Source organism: Sciurus vulgaris, assembly GCF_902686455.1.
Source record: "Sciurus vulgaris genome assembly, chromosome: 13".
Classification (NCBI taxonomy): Eukaryota; Metazoa; Chordata; class Mammalia; order Rodentia; family Sciuridae; genus Sciurus; species Sciurus vulgaris.
The window spans coordinates 32,777,137-32,798,002 of NC_136474.1; the positions used below are offsets into that span (position 1 = coordinate 32,777,137).

General features: G+C 39.8%; 3 pseudogenes across 3 annotated transcripts in view; 2 read left to right on the top strand and 1 right to left on the bottom strand.

The window, feature by feature from the left end:
• Window positions 1-7,343: 7,343 nt before the first annotated feature.
• Window positions 7,344-17,216, bottom strand: LOC306642605 (annotated as a pseudogene). Its single transcript has 2 exons — window positions 17,173-17,216; window positions 7,344-7,918 (listed from the first exon to the last, which is right to left on the bottom strand). The product of its transcript is annotated as an uncharacterized misc_RNA (transcript).
• A 513-nt stretch (window positions 17,217-17,729) lies between these two features.
• Window positions 17,730-20,866, top strand: part of LOC306642606 (thiosulfate sulfurtransferase/rhodanese-like domain-containing protein 2) — a 68,779-nt pseudogene continuing 65,642 nt past the window's right edge. Inside the window, exon 1 of the transcript in view lies at window positions 17,730-17,996. The product of the transcript in view is annotated as a thiosulfate sulfurtransferase/rhodanese-like domain-containing protein 2 (transcript). The remainder of the gene's footprint in view (window positions 17,997-20,866) is intronic.
• On the top strand, window positions 18,039-19,145 carry LOC306642607 (thiosulfate sulfurtransferase/rhodanese-like domain-containing protein 2; annotated as a pseudogene). Its single transcript has one exon. The product of its transcript is annotated as a thiosulfate sulfurtransferase/rhodanese-like domain-containing protein 2 (transcript).

Below are 20,866 nucleotides of genomic sequence, written 5' to 3' on the forward strand. Positions count from 1 at the left end.
AAAAACAACTATTAGAATAGATCATCTAAAAACTTTAAATGACTTTCAAAAACTGTTAGGAGATATAAATTGGATCCGAACTTACCTACGGCTATCTACAGGGGAGTTACTTCCTCTACTTAATATCCTTCAAGGAGATCCTCATCCTACATCTCCCAGAGTACTTACTCCTGAGGCACACCAAGTTCTAAAGCTATTACAACAAAAACTTGACCTAGCACAGGTGGACAGGATTGATCTAGAAAAGCCATTACAATTTATTGTTATTCCAGATATAAAATTACCTACTGGAGTATTCTGGCAAAAAGGGCCTTTATTTTGGGTTCATTTAGCTTGCTCCCCTGATAAAACATTGTTACCATATCCTGAAGCCGTAGCTCAACTAATATTAAAGGAACTAAAATCCTCTATTAATGTATTTGGATTTCTTCCAACTACCATTATAACTCCTAATGACAAAAAACAGCTTTTGTGGCTTTATAATTCCTCAGATTCATGGACTATTATTAAATGTTCCACCCAAGCTATATTTGATAACCATTTTCCTAAGCATCTATATCTTCAATTTTGTATCAATAATCATATAATCTTTCCAAAAGCTAGTAGACATCAGCCTATTCCGATGGCTCCTGTGGTATTCACTGATGGCTCAAAGACCAGAGCTATTAGCTACCAGGGTAAAGTTCAAACTTTTATTTTCCCAGTCACTTCTGCTCAACATACTGAAATTCTAGTTGCTATTGAGGCTTTTAAATTGTTCTCTGACACCCCAATTAACATATATTCAGACAGTCTTTATGTGGTTCAAGTTCTTTCTAATCTAGAATGTGCAGGACTTATTGCTCTCACCTCTACCATCTCTGGTCCTTTACGGACTTTACAACAATTGATATGGGATCGCAGGGACCCCTTCTTTATTGGATATCTTAGAGCCCATACTAATCTGCCTGGACCCTTAACTGAGGGAAATAGTCTAGCAGATACAGCTACTAGAGATATACATATTTTTTCTGCCGTGGAAGCTGCTCAAAAGTTCCATCAGCAGTTTCATGTTAATTCCACTACTCTAAAACTCAAGTTTAACATTACTAAAGATGCTGCCCAGGCTATTGTTAAATCTTGTGGCCAATATGCGGTCCTCCATCATCCCCCCTCTATAGGTGTTAATCCAAAAGGACTTTTATCTAGTCATTTGTGGCAAATGGATGTTACTCATGTCCCAGAATTTGGTAATCTTAAATTCGTTCATGTGTCTGTGGACACTCACTCAGGAATTATATTTGCATCTCTCCATAGAGGAGAAAAAACTAGAGATGTGATCACCCATTGTCTTCAGGCCTTCTCAAATTGGGGCATACCTAATCAAATCAAAACTGATAATGGCCCAGCATATACCTCAACTTCTTTTAAACAATTCCTTACAAAATTTGACATCACCCTTACTACAGGAATACCTTTTAATCCTCAAGGTCAAGGCATTGTTGAACGTGCCCATCTCACCCTCAAAAACACACTTTATAAACAAAAAGGGGGAATTGGGGACACCTTCCGGTCCCCAAAGGACAAAATTTGTTTCCCTCTTATTATAAATTTTTTAACCTTGGATAATGAGTGTTGGTCTGCTGCAGAGTGGCATGCTAACCCTGTAAAAAGCAATGGGACCACCGTAAAATGGAAAGATGTTCTTGATGGACAATGGCATGGCCCGGATCCAGTTCTTTACTAGAGCCGAGGCTCTGTTTGTGTTTTCCCACAGGATAAGCCAATGCCAATCCGGGTGCCTGAAAGACTGGTGCGAGGGCTAACGACTATACCACAAATGGAAGAAGTAAGGACAGAAGATGAAAAAACATCAGAGACATGTGATCATTTTGACTTGCCTTATTGGTATGGTGACTAGTCAACAGTTTTGGGGGCTATTAAAGACATTCCCCTACCCACTCCCTCTAACTAACACTTCCTCGGTGTACCCAGCCATATTTTCTACCAATGATTCAGCCAGATTGCCCTATGTTCCTTATGATAAGACACAAGCAACTGTGAAATGGATGTTTGTCTTTGAGTTATTATGAACTCTGTATTTTCAGATTTCTGGTTACCTACATAATCCTTGCATTTACCTAGCTAATTATACTGATGGACACTTAATCAGTAAAGATACTAGGACCCCATCACAAATGCCCTCCTTTTTAAAAGGTAAAGGTATAAATGATGGATGAGGAGAAGGAAGCATATTACAAAGTATTGCACCAAGATTGGACTATAATAACTTGTTATCAAATAAATTTTCCTTTTATATGTGAGGATAGGCCACCTCAATGTCCACCTATTTGGCAGTCCTGTGTAGATTGATATTATCCAAAGTGCCTCACCCAAATATCATTTTCTTACTGAGGACCAGGAAAAGAACAAAATAAAACCTGGCATGGAACTAATTTTACAACAACAAATTATGACACCCTAACTGGCCCTTCTAATCCTTTTACTTTGTGGACAGTATGTGGATCATTAGCCTGTTTCAAAATTGCCCCCATGGCATTTCTTTTAAGGGGACAAGTAAGATACTCTAATTATTCATATAATTATACATATTATAGTAATGGCAATACAACATGGGAGGATAATGTAAAAGAAAACTGGAATAATCAAGATGGAAAATATCGTACCTATCCACCTACCCTGGTGTGTGTGTCCCCACCTTTTATGTTTCTTCTCACATCCAATGTAACCAACTCTACAACACTAAATTGTTCATATTATTCTTGTGTTTTAGCTCAATGTTGGAACACGTCTACCCATACCCTGGTGGTGATTTTACGGGTACCAAGATACGTGCCTGTTCTAGTGGATGTCAGTTCCCTCTCTAATACTCTCATAAATAGACAAAAAAGAGATTTTGGTATAACAGCTGCAATTATTACAACAATAGCTATGTCAGCTGCTGCTCCTGCAACTGCTGCTGTTGCCCTTGCCACTACAGTTCCTACAGCTCAAGCTTTAAATACACTCTCTTCTGCTACTTCAGAAGCATTACTTACTCAAGATCAGATAAGTACCCACTTGCATACAGGAATTCTGTTACTAAATCAAAAGATAGATCTACTCCAAGAACAGTTAGATATTGTAGAGCAAATCATTTCTATGTGGTGCTCTTATCATTCTATTGCCCTCTGTGTTACTACAGCTCCTTATAACAATTTATCTCTTGCTGCTAATATTTCCAAACAACTATCTTCTCTATTATTGGGTAATTGGACCCATAAATTTGACAATTTAACCACACAATTACAACACCAAATCACTACAATTAATCGTACAAAAGTAGACATCCCAACCCTGGCATTTACTGTTCATACACTATCCAAACAGGTTCTAGGATGGGTCCAACAAAATTGGCTGCAGACTGCTATCTTAAGAGTGATATTATTAGCAGCAAGTATTTGGATTTACAACATGATTAGACAAACCTTCCAATTACAAAGACGTCAAGCTACTGTGATTAAACAGGCATTTGCAGCTCTAACTACAGAAAATACCCCTCATATATGTCTTAATATGCTGGATCGGTAGTCAAAGATGGATAAGATTGGTGGGAACACATACCAACCTAAGACAGGGTCCTGATGCCTGGAAGTCAGGATTCCGATGATGGGAAAGAATGATGTTCACCAAGGACAACCTAAGACAGGCACGATCCCAAGCCATGTAATTAAATAAATAAGGGGGAGATGATGGGGGTGTTTGCCGGCACCCCCGCAACATTGCTCTCTCCAAGATGGTGCCTCGCATGGTGCCACAATGAGTCTGCAGCACAATGCTAATAAACAGGAAGTGCATCTGATTGGCTGTTGATTCCTTTCCTGATCCATGCTGAGCTCGTGACCAGTGCATGCATCCATCTCCTTTCCTTGAAGCCCATGCATCTTACACATGAACACTCACGTGCACTTACTTTGATTGACTTATGCTTTGCTTCTGCTTATCAGTTTATTTTTACTTAAAAGATATATATGAAAGCGAACAAAGAATAAAGAGAGAGACCTTTACTGTGTGTGTGTGTGTGTGTGTGTGTGTGTGTGTGTGTGTGTGTGTGTGTTTCTTTATCATCACTGGATGGCAATAAAACACATTAACCAGTTACAAAGATAACTCAAGAAAGATAACCGAATTAATAAAAAGACAACTCAAAAATTATTACAAGAGGTGTTCAAGAAAACAATGAAGACCAAAAAAATTAAGCCCAATGCAAGCAGAAAGAAAGAAACAGATAAGAACAGATACATAAAATTGAAAACAGTAGAGAAATATCAATACAACCAAGAGGCACTTCTTTTAAAATAGCAATATACTGACAAATCTCTAAAAAGACAAGAAAAAAATACCAGAAAGATGATTTAATTTACCAGTAATGTGAAGGAAAAGCTGTTATGGTTGAGATATAAGGAGTCCTGCAAAACTCATGTGTGAGACAATGAAGAGTTAGAGGAAAATTTTGGATTATAAGAGCCTTAATGTAATCAGTGCATTAATCCCCTGGTAGGGACTCAGGTGGCATCTCCTTAGGAGGACAGATTTAGAAGTGCCAGTCCTTCCTCAAGAATTTCCTATTCCAGTTAGAGAATGAAGGAGATATCTCTGTCTTGTAGCCCTGGCTGGGGCTGTTTGAGGCAGGAGAGGGCATCAGGGACACTCCCCTCTTCAGCCTTGGGTGGGAAGAGTTTGCATGTAAGGTTCTTCCAGTCTTAGAGAAGTGCAGGCTGCCTCTCAGGTTTTGAGAGATGCTAAGGCTTGGACATATGTCATGTGTCAGTACTCAGATTTCAGGGTGGTGAAATAACTAAGAAACATTCTGCAGGTGGGATGCAATCATGCTTGTCATGGCACCTCAATGTCCATGGCCACCTGTCTCAATATGCCAGCAAGAGACAAGCAATGGTGAAGGGCTGGAAAGGAGTTTTAATCAGTGTGGCCACACCAGGAAGAATAGGGGTAGGGGTACAATGACCAAAGATCTGCTTCAAGGCATTGACAGGAAACTTGAGATTTTACACAAAAGGCTGCAAAGTGTACAAGGGTTGAATGTGGGATTTCAGATCCAGCAAAGTAGTTCATCTTGTCAGGCTATGTTCTGGTTGCTCATTATCTCAGTACTGGTTCTATGTAGTGGAGTAGTCCTTATTAGATAAGGAGAGCCATCAGTACAAATGGGATAATTGCCTCAGCTTAGTGTGGCAGTCTCAGTTCCAATGTGGGGTAATTGCTCCCATTTAGTGGAACGATCTGTCTGTAAGGCCCTGCTGCTCCTAGAACCCAAACTGTCTGCAGGTTTAGGACAGTGACAGGAGTCTTGTAGGAGCCACTGAATGGGTCTGGAATAGGAGGTTATGAAAGCTCACAGTTGAATGTCCCTGCAAATCTTGAAATTTACTCTTATATTGGTGTCCTCAGTTGTCAAGTGTGACAAGACAGGGTAGCTAAATTTAGGACTCTAAAACCTTATAGCTTTTGTACACAACTGAACCAGGATCTTGTCCAAAGTCTAAGATGATAAAAACCAAATTGAAAGCAGAGATGACAGGCTCTATCCTGCTTGAAGTTACTGTTTGGACATTGAAATTGAAAGGCCTGAGTGAAGAGTCTGTGCTTTTAGCAAAAGTGGTTTCTAATTCTCTGTTTTAATTACCCACATACCCATCTTTGTATAAATTCATGCTTTAATTTCTCCATGGTGAATATCTAGGAGTAGGGTAGTGAACAATATGGTAGTTCCATGCTTACATTTTAGAGAAATTGCTGAACTGTTTTTGAAAGTATTTGTACCACTTTAATCTGGCCACAGAGTGTTAGAGTTCTTGTCCCTCCATATTCTTACCATGAATCTTTACTGTCAATTTTTTAAATTAGATCTATTTTAATAAGTATCATACGTGGACATATCTTAGTGTGCTATTCATTTGTGTTTACTTATCGACTGAGTGTGTTTTTATGTGCTTAATTACCATTCATATATTGTCTTCTAAAATTTGTATGTCTACTGAGTTGGGCACAGTGGCATATACGATAGTGCTATCAGTTTGGTTGGCAGAAGTATCATGAGTTCAAATCCAGCCTCAGCAAGGGTGAGGTCTTCAAATGACATACAAAATAGGGCTGGGGATGTGGTCCATGTTCCATTGCCCCTGAGTTCTATCCCAAGTTCCCTCCCCTCCTAAATTTAGGTCTGTTTAAGTAATTTACCTTATTTTTAATTAGAATTTTATTGTTTCTACAAAATGGTAAGTTTTCTTTGTACATTTAGATATGAGTTTATTTTCAGGTATCTGTGTTGTGAGATGTTTCCTCCAGTTCCTGGTGTGCCTTTTACATTCCTAGTAGTGGGGCTTTTGAAATTTTGCATTCTCATGCTGATTTCATTGAATACACTTTCATCACTACATAAAGAAGTACAAACCCAACTTTATCTATAATGCTACTATGTAACACAACTCAGAACAAGTTTATAGTACTGAATGTACAATAAGAGAGAGGAAAAAGCAATGTACAGGTTTCCAAGGTATCCTGCAGGACCACCGGAATGGCAGTCATGATCTTGCAGAGCTGGCTCAAAAGTTACTCACCAATTTCAGGGAATAAGGAAAAAGTGGGTCAGGGGTGTGTAGCAACTAATGGGTGGGGGGCAACCCTAGAGGTGGGAAGAGTATTCAAGAACCAGGGAAAAGACGAGGCTTAACAGGAATGGGGCTTGTTCCCCCTTCCTGTGGACATAGCCCAGCAACAGCAAGGGTATAACGAGGTGGGCCAGACTGGCTCAGGTCATCTGTGAAAAGTCTGGGTCACACTGCCACCTGGAAGCTTGCTGGACCCTGCGGATTCTGCTACTGAACAGACAGTAATGGGTGAGCTTTCTAACCAGAAAACTGCAGGGCACCTCAATGGGCACATCCCTGAACCATCAGCACTTCTGCATACAGAACCTGCCTGTAGATGAAAGGCCACAACTGCTGCTTTTGAAGCCAGCCCAAGGGAAGGGTCCTTTCCTGCCAACCCTCCTTTAGCTAGGAAAGTGACAGCCCTGAGCTGGGTGGAACATTCGATGGGTTTTGGTGGGTCTGTTTATCTGGAGCTGTTAAAATGGAGTGGTTTCTGTGATGGCAGTGTCCTGCTGAGCAGGACTGTCTGCTCATGGGGGACCTGTGTCTTGTAAAGCAGACCTCCTCCCCCTCTGTGGTGGTGACCTATGCCACATAGGAGGTGGCAGCAGCATTCTCCTGGGAGGGCTGAATCCCTTGTGTGGTGGGTGGACTAGACTAGGGGGCCAACACAGCAGTAGCAGTGACCTCCTGGCCATCCATTTATCCTCCATCCATGTGCTTCAATGGCTTCTCAGTTTCATTTGGATTCTCAAACTCCACACATGCATAGCCTTTGTATAGATGAGGATGCACCCTTTCTACAGGCATGTCAATCATTTTAATTTTTCCAAAGGTGGAAAATATCTCCATGTTGTTATCCTTGGTCATATTCCTAGTGAGATTTCCAACATGCATTTTGAGTTTAGGAGAAGTTTAAAAGACAGCCTTTTGCTGTCCTTTTCATCTTTTAGGTGGTTTGACTTTTGGAGCAGGATCACCACCTTTGACATGTCTGCACCCAGAAGGGCTGGGAGATATAGAGGAGCTCCTGGAATGGGAGCTGCAGGTTGTGCTAGAGATTCCAGAACCTGGATGCAGAGGAGGCGCTGGAGACATTGTTGGAGTCTGTGCTGCTTCTGGATCCTGAGCTGGAGGTGAAACTCCACTGAGACATGTTACTGCTACTGCTTCCACTGGAAGCACTATGCCTCTTCCTAGGCTTATCCCTGCCAAGGTCCTTCACACTCATGTTCTTGGTGGTTCCTTTGTCTTTAAAGTGGTCCTTGCTTTCGGTAGGAGGGGAATCCCTAGTGCTGGACCTTTTATTATTTTTTTGACTCCTATCAAGATCTTCTATTTCATTACTGATAAATCCATTCTCCCCTTGAGGAGTTCATAGCAGCAATGGTGGCCTCACTTTCTTCAACTCTCACTTCTAACTTGAGTCTGAGAAAGGATTCCTGATGGGTTGCCAATTACACTGAAGAGCAGCAACTTCTAGCTGACACCACCTCCTCCAGCTCTCCTCAGCTGCTCCCTTATGGTGTATTCTTAAAATAATTTGATTTAATTTCTTTTAATTTCTTTTTATTTATTGCTAATGGATAGCATTCATTTTTTTCTCTGACAAAAATAGTCACTCCCTACCTCAACCAAGGTCATGAGGACTTTTTCCTGTTTCATCATGTGAACTTTATAGTTCTAGATTAGATAAATGTCCTAGATTAAACTTAGGCCTGTCACATATTTGAAATAATTTTTGTATGTTCTGTTATTTTTCTGCTGATGCTGTAGCACGTGATCACACACAAGTTGGGTCCTTACAACAGACATTTTCACCCTCAGAGTTCCAGAGGAGCAAAGCCTAAATCAAGGTGTTGTCAGGTCCCTGCTTTCTCAGCCAGCTCTGAGGGAGAGTCCTCTCCAGCCTATTTCAGCTGCTGGGCTGAAGGTTTTCTGGTCTTCTGGGAGCATAACCCTAGGCTTCCCTCACTTCTTTCCTTGGCTATCTCCTGTGTTCCTCCTCTCTCATATGTATCTTCCTCTCATCTTGTAAAGACACATGTCATTGAATACAGAGCCTGCTCAATTAATCCACTAAAATCTCATTTGAAATCCTCAAATTTATTACCTTGTGGTGGTCTTTTAACCAAGAACATGGTCTTTTCTTACAGATACTTGTACATGTTAATTGGGGTCCAGCTATAAGGCTTAAGGGCAGAGCTAATAAAGAGGCAAGCATATAAGATGGGAAAGAGTGAAAAGTGGCTTCTGTGGGAAACAAGTCCAGTTTATTATATCTTTCAGGTTCATATCATGTTACCTAGGTTACATATTACAGTTACCTTCTTGCATGTGCAGGTCACATATCTTTCTTAGACCTCAGATTCCACTAGTCTTAAAAGTCATTATTAAAAAATAATTTCTTCAGGCCTCAAGGACAGAGGATTTGCAGAGTATCTCTAAGCCATTCAAGCAGAGTACCTGTTATCCTGAGGAGTGTGCTCAACTTGAAGGATATTTGTTCCTCTGTACATTGACTGACCTGAAATCCATGCAGATGCTGAAGCCTATGACTTAGATGTCCATCTTGGCAGATCACAATCCAACATCTTACACATGATGTGAGATGAAATTTGTAGAATATTATTTTCCACTTGGATAGTCACTTCCATTGTTCTGTTGAAAAACCATTCATTCCCCATTGAATCATCTTAGAAAATCATCTTTTTGAAAATCAGATGACCATTTGTATGTGGATCTGTTTCTGAGCTGTCTCTTTAGTTGCACTGGTCTGTATGCCAACCTCAATGCTGATATCCTAAGACTGATTACTCTAACTTTTGTTATCCTTTCATCCCTGAGATCAGGTAATATAAATAAATCCTTAGGTCTTCCACAAAAATTATTTTGGCCATTCTAGGTCATTTGAAGTCCCATGTACATTTTACAATCAGCTTGTTAATTTCCACAAAAAAGTCTGCTGGGATTTTGATCAAGATTGTATTAGTTTTATAAGTCCATTTGGGTACAAAGGACAGAAAGATGTTCTTGGTCTCAGGAATTTCAGTTTAAGAGTAACTACTAATGAATCTTTTCCCTCTAGTTGTAAGAAATTAGTGATATGAAGATTAAATGAAATCAACCAATACACTGTTGTGGGTCAGGTGAGAATTCAGTTGTAGAACATCCTGGCTGCAGACAGAGAAGTGTTTTTCCCAGTCTGTTTCCAGGGAAGGGTAAAGAAGGCTGCATCCTGGCTGGTTGTGTAACCCAAGATGGCTGATTCTTGGAGAACAGAGTCTCCAGGCAGTGGGAAATCTTCTAGAAGATGACAGATAAGGGAGAGTTTTCTTATGTGAGCTGGTTCACATGAGAAGGAGCAGGTTCACGGGTTGATGGGACATGAGTCACATGAGAGGATGAGTGGACTTTGCTCTTCACAGAGAAGTTGAAAGACCAGGTCCTTGTGGATTCTGGGAGGCTCCAGGAAAGAGATGTCTCCCACAAGAAAGGCAGTGGGTAGGCTGTCTATCAATTATTTTTTCTTAGCATATAGAATATATAAAAACTCAAAAGAGCACATAAAAAAACAAACCAATAAAGTGGGAAAATAATCTGAAAAAATACTTTTTTGAAGAAATACAAATGACCAATAAACATATGAAAAAATGCTCAATATCATTTGTCATCATGAAAACACAAGTCAAAATTATGATTTTTGATTTTTTTCAGGTTAGAATAGCTATCATATCAAAATTAATACCGACTAAGATATGGATAAAAAGGAATACATATACACTGCTTTTGAGAATGTAATTTAGTATATTTTCTTTGGAAATAGATAGAATGCTTGTCAAAAACTGAAAATAGAACTTTCCTATGACTCAGCTGTCCCAGATCTAAGTGTTTATCTGAGGGAAATTAAGTCTGCCTTTAGAGATGTTTGCATACCTATGATGATTGTGACACTGTTCACAAAGCTAAGGTACAGAATCAACCTAGGTGTCCATAAGCAGGGGAATGGAGAAAAAAATATGGTTATGCATATCCGGGTGTGTGTTAGCATGTACACATGTATACATATACATGTATATAGGTGTATGTCTATGTATGTATGCATATATACTTTATATATGTATATATGTTTATACATGCATACTTTATATACATATGTACATATTTTCAATGTTATTTATAAGTACATATATATTCTTCATATATATAAATATATATATATAGATGTATACATACATATATATGACAGACTATTATTGGACCATAAAGAAGAAGGAAGTCCTATCATTTCCAGGAAAGTGGATGGAACTGAGGTTATTGTGTTAAATGAAATGACACAGAGAGACATGAAGACAAGGGCTGCATGTTCTCTCTCAAATGTGGAAACTTAAAAGAAAGATTTGAAAGTAGAAGAAGGTTGCTAGGGATTGGAAAAGGTGCTGGGGGAGGTGGTGTGAGGGCCATGTATGCATGTGTGGAAATATCCCACTGAGTTCCCTTTCTCTATACAATTATTATTTTGTAGTAATTACAATAAAAATAAATAGAGGAAATGTGACTCCTCCAAAGAATGTTAAAATAAAATCTCAGCTCAGGGAGAAACTAAAGCATCCTTTCTACACTGTATGTCCTTATGAACTATATTCATGAACAAAGAGAAATAGAACAAGTTTCTAGAGTCTGAATACATGAGAGACTTTCAGGAGCTTGCTGTTAACCATTTAACACAAAAAGCCCCTCATGCCAATGAGAACTGTGCAGGGACTCCTCCTGCTCTTTTTCAGATGGTGAAAGTCACCACACCCTGGGAGGTGCCAGCACTCTGAAGGTGTCCTTGGCTGAATTTGATGAAAGACATTAGGTGACATAAAAGAGATGTTACCACATAACAGAGGGGACAGGTGTGTGTGAAATATCACTCCCCACAATGGAAAAGGAAAACACTTTGATGAACCTGAAATCTTTGGCTGCATTCCAAAGGTCAGTAGAGTACAGAGAAAATGTTCATCAAATGTATTTTCTCCTAACTGCACCACTGGGAACCACTTGGGGGAGCTACAGTTGCAGCACTACTGACTGTATCCTAGGGTCACCTTGCCCCTTCAGTTTGCTCTTTCTGCCTTTTAAAACTACTGTGAGTAGATGACCCCAGTGTCAGCTGTGTCACTTCTCCTGCTGGTTTTATGCCCTTAATTGGATTTCCACCTGCACCTATTCTTCTAGGATCAAAGTTTGGAGTTTCTGATCTGCTAACAATATCATATTGCACCCTGTTGGACAATTTTCATTGTATTTTGTGAACTAGAGAGGTAAACAGAGCCAGGAGCTCCTAGGAGTTCAAGTCCACAAGAACAAAGACAAAATTTATGAAGGGTTCATATGCCATAATTTACATACAGTTTAAGCATCCCCAATCTGAAAACCAAAATAGAAAATGATCCCAAATCTGATATTTTGTGAACATCATAGCAGTGCTCAAATACTTTTTGATTTTGGTACTTTTAACTTTTACCTTTTTGAATTAGGGATACTCAACCAGTAAAATGTGTTTTAGTATTTCAAAATTGAAAATTATGAACTGTGAAACAATTCTTGTCTCAAGCATTTCTAGTAAGTTACTCCACTATGCATTTTTGCCAAACAATTATTGTTTTACATTAATGTCTGTGTCATTTATTTTGTTTTTAGTGAATTAAAAGCTAAAAGTGATTTTGTTTTAAAAGAGAACAATTGAGCAAATGAATGTGATTTTTAAAATAAAAGTTCAATTTTATTAATTTTATTTGTTATGTGTTTTTTTTATTTTTAAATCATAGGCATTAAAAAGAGAATCAGAATTCTGTGATGTAAAAGAATGGATTTTACATGATGATTACAGAATTGGAGGCTCAGGGCCACCCGTGAATGGGTTGTGTCACATTTCCTTGTAATAATGAGAGGAATGCACAACCATCCCCAGGCTGTGGAGGACACTGCATTGTGAACTCATTTCAAACAGTCATGCACTGCTTTCCTGGAATATCCCTGGACTTGACAAGGTAGGCATAAAAGCTATAAGACATCTAACTTCCTTTTTGGGGCAGTGGCATTACCAGCGATTGAACCTTGGGCTGGCTTGCCACAGAGCCACATATCCATTTTTTTTTTTTTTTTTTACTTTTTTATTCTTTATATTTTATTTTCATTAGGGTCTAAAAATTTGTTTCTCATCCTGAAATTCCAGAGACTGGCCGTGAATTTGTGATCCTCCTGTCTCAGTTTCCTGATTGGTCAAATATAGCCATGCTTCAGAATGCCTAGCTCATCTAAATAACTTTACACTGGGAAATTACAAAGTCTATATTGAATTCAAGCAGTTTGATTTTGATGATTGTAGAAGATAGTGTCGGTATCTACATTAAAATTTTTGGTCACTGTCTCAAAGATTTGAAAATATGAACAGGCGCTGGGGAGAGAGCTCAGTCAGTAGAGTGGTTGCCTTCTAAGCACAAAGCCCTGGGTTCTATCCCCAGCACCCCCCCAAAAAATATGAATAAATGGTGCTAATTGTTAAACTGATATAAATTTGCCCCAAGCCAGCCTCCATACTTGTGTCATAAAATTTGTCCCAAAGTGGCTTCCATATAGGTGAACTGTAATCTATCTTGATATGCAAATAAGGTGTAAACTATCTAACTATAAGAATTCCCTTGTAATCAAGCAACTATTTCTTAGCCAATCACAGCAGGACAGCTTCAGGCAATCCTGTGCTGACGACTGATCTGACCATGTGCCTTGTGGTCAAACGTGCTGACTGCAGCCAATTAGATGGTTTCCAGATGGAGTTTCCTCTTTTCTGACTGAGTGTAATCTGCAGAGGTGAGGTGGTTAATGGTCTTTAGTCCCATGTGCAACCTAGTACTAGAACCATTTCTTTTTTTTTTTTTTAACTGCAAGCTTTTCCTAATCATCTGATTTAGTTTTTCTTAAAACAATTCCAATCTATGAACCAACTGTGAGAACCTGCCTAAGTTCCGTCTGATATTTGGGGATCAGAGACCATTTTCTTACCATCTTTGAGCCATCTAGGAGAAAGCTGAAGTCCCCAGTAACACTGAAGAGGTTGACTTGGGAATAAGTGCTTTCTCACCACAGAGTATAAAGGTAGAATATAGCTCAAGAGCCCTGAGGTTTAGAAAGAAATGGTGACAGCAAGGGTTCTACCCAATGAGAGCTGAAAACTGTGATGACAAGCCAGGAGAGTTACAGGAGCAGGACCCTGGAAAATGCAGGAAATGCCTATGAAATATTCCCTCTGATCACATGTCCATTCCAGAGAGCATCCTTGTGGGTTCAGGGAAGAACAGCATCCATCAAGTGATATTTTCTTGCTCTTTGAATCTCAGGGTAGCTGCTGGACTTGAAGTAGTCAGAAGACATGATCATTAGGCTGGTAGGGTTGAGAAGATAGATAAATCAAGTGGCGATTGAAAATTCTACATCCTGCTTGCTGGCCTGGCTGTACAAGATTTCAGCAAGCCTGGCTGTTCCTGGGAGAAAGTTCATGTTTAAATGCAATGTCCTGTTTTGACTATTAACCTGATATTGGCAATGTAATTACTGTAACCAGGCTTCATTTGAGTCTGGAGTGAACCAGTGGATTTTTCTTATTTAAACATAAGATGGTAAGCTATAGGGACCCTGGATTTCACCCCAGGGTTGGAGAGACAGCACCAAGTAGCAGGTGTGCATAGGCAGTGTGGAGAGAACAGACACAGTTTGAAGAACTGCATGAGTGCAACTCATTAACCATGAGAGTAGCAGTAACTGGGAGTAGAGAAGACAGTTCTTTAACACCAAATTAAATTGGTAGATACCCACTAAATATCATGTTCAAAGAAGGGACTAGAAAAATTGCTTGAAAGAATATTCATTTTCTTCTCAGAATTGTAAGTCTCTAGTAGATATTAAACATTAACTTTTGTCCTAGAAAAGTAATTGGTTAATTCTGGAAACAATATATGACAATTTTGTGTAGTTTTAGGTGGGAAGTAAGAGTTAAGTTGTTCAAACATGTAGTAAAAATAAAAACCGTGGTAACATCAAAATCATCATGTTTTTGGTAATAATAAGGAAACAAAAATAAAAATAATGATAAAATCATTCAGTAGGAATTATGTAGTGTTGTAATATTGTAACTCATTTTCCCTTCACTACAGCATTATTAGCATTCATTCTAATTTTAGGAATTAATGTTTGGACATACTGAGTGAATTGCCTATGTCATAGACTTGGAATGTGGAAAGTTTCTCTCACTCCAGGGACCACAGTGTACAAAATAAATTCATACATCCCTTGAAGTTTTTCTTGATGTTTCACATAGGTATGTAAAGTGTCTGTAGCAACAGATTATCCATGCATATAAATAGGTGTTGGAATGGTCTTCCTTGAAGTGTTTCTGTGGGTCACTGAACTAATAGATGTCTCTCACTTAAGATGTTGTTGATAAAATTTGTAGTGATTGTGACAACATCAGGGAGCAGATGGCAGCAATTTCAAGTATTGGAAAAAAGGGGAAGAAGAGCTGCAGACATAATGAGAGTGGATGAGGGTGGGAAATCTAAACTACAAACCTGTTCAGGACTTCAGGGCTGTGCCAGCCATGATTCCTAGTTTAGCATTTTCTAATCCCCATTCACTGTGGCTGCCACAGCATTTTATTACTTTCTGGATGTTAGTTTCACCTGTGTGGTTTGCATAACTGTGGTTCCATGTGTGTGAGAAACATGGGCCACATGTTTATGGGGAGATGGTCTGTTCTGGGTATGACAGCTCAGTCTAGGGATGGGCACTCTGATAAACCTCTGAGTAATCACAGAGACCTCCACCTGTTTGCAAAACACAGCAATCCACATTTGCCCTTGAAATAATTACAATTGATTGTGTAACAGTAGCATGATTATGAATGTGATTGACCTTAGGGAACACAGGGAGAAGCCATTGGGACTGTCGGGAGTGTGATGTGTCACTGCTAATGTGATGAGAAGGACAGATAGTGTAGCTGTGTCTGGGGAAGCTTGGAGCCATTCTTTTCTGTGACAATTCTTTACAAGTAAAAATGCTTAGAATTGTCAATCACATTATCATCTACAAAGGGAATTTTTCTTACAGATAACATTGTAGAATGCTTCCTGGTTTTTGGTCTGTTTTGAGTTTTTTTCATTTGCAATAGTGCTTTTTCCCTTGGAGAATGAAGATAACATCATATATTTGGAACACAGTCACATTGGATTGGTGTCTATTCAATGTCCTCATATTAACCTGAATGTCTTTAAAATCTGTTTCGTTATGGGTTCATATATGTTGGTGCTGGGTTAAGATGTCAAAAACTTTTGTGGTACCCATTTCAACCCACAACAAATCACAAATTTCTCTATTCTTTAAATGTTTTCAAATATTACAGAGTTCACTCTTGCTGGTTGCTTTAATGACTAAGTTACTATTTGTTCTAATTGTTCTTGCAGTTAGTAAGAATCTTTTTCTTTCCTGTATTTCTTCTATTTTTTCTTTTTAATTTTCCATCAATGAGTTTGCTAAGAAATAATTGCCCATTTTGTTCTTAATCTTCTTGGTCTCTGTAATGTGTACTTTTCTTCTTTTTTCCCTTTGCATTTTCATAAACTTTCAATGTTTCCACATTGAGATACTACATCTCTATCCTGGGAGTTCATGTTGTTGATTTTTATCTTTTCCATCTCACAAATCCCCTAAACCATTATTTGATCTTGGCAACACTCTAAACACATAAATAGAGAAACATGAGTGAAGTGTCACAGTGAAACGATAGACAAATCAGCACTGAAAGTCATGCAGCATGTTCTTTATTATCATCTCCTCTTGTGATGTTGATTAAGTAAGAAGCATTTTAAAACTCTCAGATCATCAATGCAGATACATATACATATATGTATCAAATACATAGAAATATATGACATTCACAACTGCACTATTTAGTTTTTTTTTTTTTTTTTTTTTTTTTTTTTGCATGTCACCTCTCAGCAGCATCTTGTTTGCATGCCATCCTGCATCAACCTGTCTTCTTGGACCTCTGGAAATGATTCATCTTCACCTAATAAGAGACACTTCTGAGGAGAGACAAGCTAGAGGCAGAAGAGGCCAGGGTGCTCATTCCCTGAGCTCTGTGGTATTGTTTGGAGACAACCCTGGCAGGGACAGATTTCTGAGCCCACAGCTGAGGTGGCAGTATTTCTTCCATGGTGGCCTCATGCCAAGATCCAGGAGCATGTCTCTCCCTGTCACACCTGGATGTGCAGCCTCCGTATAGGTGGTCCATCATTGTACTCCTCATCTTTGCCCACAGCTCTGTGTGAGGTCCCTGCCTCAAAAACCTTTCATCACCTGCCCTGTGCATGCCATGTATGCCAAGGTGGGGAATTTCTAACTTAAAATTTGGATAGAGCCCTCCTTTTTTCCCCCTAAGATCCTTGGAAGGAAAATAGATAGTCTGTGAGAAAGCACTCACCATTCAGCCAAATGTGAAAATGGCTCATCAAAAATGATGTCCATTCAGAAAGTAGTTCTCCATGGGTCATTCTACACATTTCTACGATGTTCAACTTACATGGAGATAAAAATGTTTTATTTGTTCAGTTAGAGCACCAGCATTTATTGAGCAATTCAAAAGGTGAGGCATTGAGACTTATGGCAAGAATGCACGATGACTTCTGTACCGAGGTGACTTTGCAAACCTAGCGAATGCACAGCCTGGGTTTGGGCTCAAGGGTGAGAAAAGGCAATGATTTCTCAGACCTCAGCAATTTCTCAGCAATTCAGATGGGAATTGCTACTGAAGGAATTAATGGGACAGTTGGTGGAAGCAAATTGACCACCAGACTCTATGTAAAAGCCATGCTTTCTTGTCCATTATTTAAGGATTATCTTTGTAAGGAAGATTTTTAACACCAGCAGAGGAGGAGCTCACTGTTTTCCAGAATTGCATGTCAGTGTATTTGAAGAAATCATGCCAATGATTTCTGCAGAGGCAGGTCCTCAGAGAAAAACCTGGGAGAGACTCTCGACATGGTGGCCTTTGCCCTTTTCATCAAAACCAAACAAGTTCCTGCAGCTCCTTATGAATGTGAAGAAAAATGGTGGAAATGCTGCCAGCAGCTATTCATGAACCAGACCAGCATCCGTAGACATGTGGCAACAAAACCTGCTGATGAAATTTATCACCAGACTACTTTAATTTTAAAGCAACTGGCTACAACATTGAGTACCTCAAACAGTATCACATCTGTGGACAAAGAGAACCCTCTAAAAGAGTACCTTACTCATAGCCACAAGGTGGCTGCTTGGCTCCCTGATGCAAGCTGCTTTAGCCCTGCTGAGCTGGAAAGTGACCTGCACAGTGAAGAAAGGGAGATACTACTTTATTACTGCTACTGTGACCTAGAGGATACCCAGTGGATCTGTGCCTGGCAGACAACTCTGTGTCAGCACTTGCACCACACATGCAAGATGGGAATTGCTACTGAAGGAATCAATGGGACAGTTGGTGGAAGCAATTTGACCACCAGACTCTATGTAGAAGCCACGCTTTCTTGTCCATTATTTAAGGATTATCTTTGTAAGGAAGATTTTTAACACCAGCAGAGGAGGAGCTCACTGTTTTCCAGAATTGCATGTCAGTGTATTTGAAGAAATCATGCCCATGTGGTTCAGCCCCAATAAGATCTCCTACAAGAAGCCTGGAATCCATTTATCCCCAGGTGAATTTCATAAAGAAGTAGAAAAGTTTTTATCTCAGCCAGATCTAAAACAAAGTGATACTTTTCTACTAGACTGCAGAAACTTCTATGAAAGCAAAATAGGTCTAATGCAGGGCTGCTTAGCCCCAGACATCAGGAAATTCAGTTACTTTCCTAGCTTTGTTGACAAAAATGTAGAACTTTTCAGAGAGAAGAGGGTGCTGATGTACTGAACTGGGGGCATCATTTGTGAGCATGGTTCAGCCTACCTGAAGGCCAAGGGAGTGTGTAAGGATGTGATCTAGCACAAGGCTAGTATCCAGAAGTACCTGGAAGAGTTTCCCAATTGTTTTTATAAGGGCAAGTCACTTTTTTTTTACAAGGGTTATGCCCTGTGCTACAACAGTGATGTGTTATCAGAATGTTCATACTGTGGAGCACAGTGGGACCAGCATAAATTCTGCCCCGCTTCCAAGTGCCACCATCTTGTTTTTACCTGTCCTGCATGTCAAGGACAAGGATTCACAGCCTGTTGTGTCACATGTCAAGACAAAGGGGACAGACAGGCTTCAGGACCTACACAGGACACTTTTAAAGAGGAATGTGAGTGCACAGCCTGACGGCCATGCATCCCGAGGGAACTTTCACAGCATGAACAGCTCTCTGTGAACCCTGCACCAAAGCCCAGTGTTGGAGAGGATGGGCCTTTGCTTTTGTAAGTGGAGCCTTTTTCATTACCCAAGTCTTCTCAGAGTCAGTGGGTGCCATGTATAAGAGAAGGTCAAGGCTGCAGAAAAGAAAATCAGAAACTTCATTGTCAGTCATTGCCATCATGGCAAACTGGTCACCATGTTGACCACTTACATTTCACATTTTGATCAATTACTGAAGTATTCTAATTCAGGAGATGAAAGAGCATGGTAAAATGTATGCCCCAAAGTTTTTGAGGGATAGAGTCTTGAGCCTGGTGATTGTGTCACTCATGCCTTCTCTCACTGTGCCACAGGCTATTAGTAGTCATTGCCCTTGTCAGCAAACCTGTCTATCCTGGTGCAAATCTATGAATTGTGGCCCTCAATATGGATTCCTAAATCAGGCCACTTAGGTCATCTGCCACTTTCCCCTCCCCCTTCCCCTGCTTCTGTCTCTTCTCTGACTGCCTGAGAAGCTCTGTATACTGGGATTTGGCCCACCTCCTGCTTTTGTAAAATTTAATGGAAAAAGACCTGCCCATTTCTTCTCAGGAACTGTGGCACAATTGAGTAGTTTCAGCAGAGTCCATGTGGCCCACACAGTCTAAAATACTTATTGTCTGGCCCTTTAAAGGAAAGTTTTCCATTCCATGGTCTACAGCAGCAGCTTATCTGATAGAGAATGCCCTTATACACGTGGCCCACCTTCATATTTTTCTGATTTGATTTCTCCCTCATTGGCCTCTTCCCTCCAACACTTACTCCTCTAGCTTTTAAGTGTTCTCTCTGAGAGATCCAAATAAGCTCAATGACACTGTAAAACTTGCTTCTTAAAAAGTTCATTTGGCAGTACCACTGTGGCTGTCCAGGCTTCTGGTCAGCATATCAGGCACTCGTCCCTGTCACATGAGTCCCAAGAAACACAGAGCCACACATCAACCAACTGATTTAATATTATGTTGCAGTTTCTAGTGATACAGAATGCAGCTGCAATTGTGTTTCAAGGAGAAGCCAAGTGGGGATGGCCATCCCTGCAGCATGGTGCTGCTCCTGGCCCCATTTACAGCCCCAGTAGATGCTCTTTATAGTGGTGAGGCCCTGGCTCCAACTCTGGTTTCCCTGCACTGCCACATCATTACATTTTAGTGCACAGATTTTTCCTTCTTCATCAGAACCCTCCTAGTCTGTGTTCATTAGCTCTTTGGGTTTCTCCTTCATCACAAGATTTGCTGAATACTTAATGAAAATAACTCCCCAAAGCAACAAACAAAAATACAAGTTTAACTGGCACTGTGGCTTAACCTTTTTGCCAACTCCCAAAGATGCCATGTAAAAAAGAGTCGTAGGGTCCAGTAGAAATACTGGATGATTATTTTAAGAATAATCATCTTTGTATAGCTTGGCCAGGGTTTCCCAGTTCTTTAATATCTATGTTTTCTGCACTGTTATCCTTCAGAGACTTCATTGCATGAGAGCAGCAGTGATTTGTCTAATAAGTGATGAGACAGGTAGTTTAAGACTGTAAGATTGTCCATGATAAACATCATATCCACATCCACAGTGGACTGGAAAGTCATCCCCCCCCCATTGTTCACCCTCACATGAGCCAATTGCCCACTATTCTGTAGAGAAAGGTGTTTTCAAGTATTTAGCCATAAATTTTCACATCTGTTATAAGATTGGCCTTCGAAAAGGAAAAATTTATTTCTGCTCCAGTATTCAATTTTACATACATCTCAAATGTTCATAAGTAACTCAGGAATATGCCCAGGTT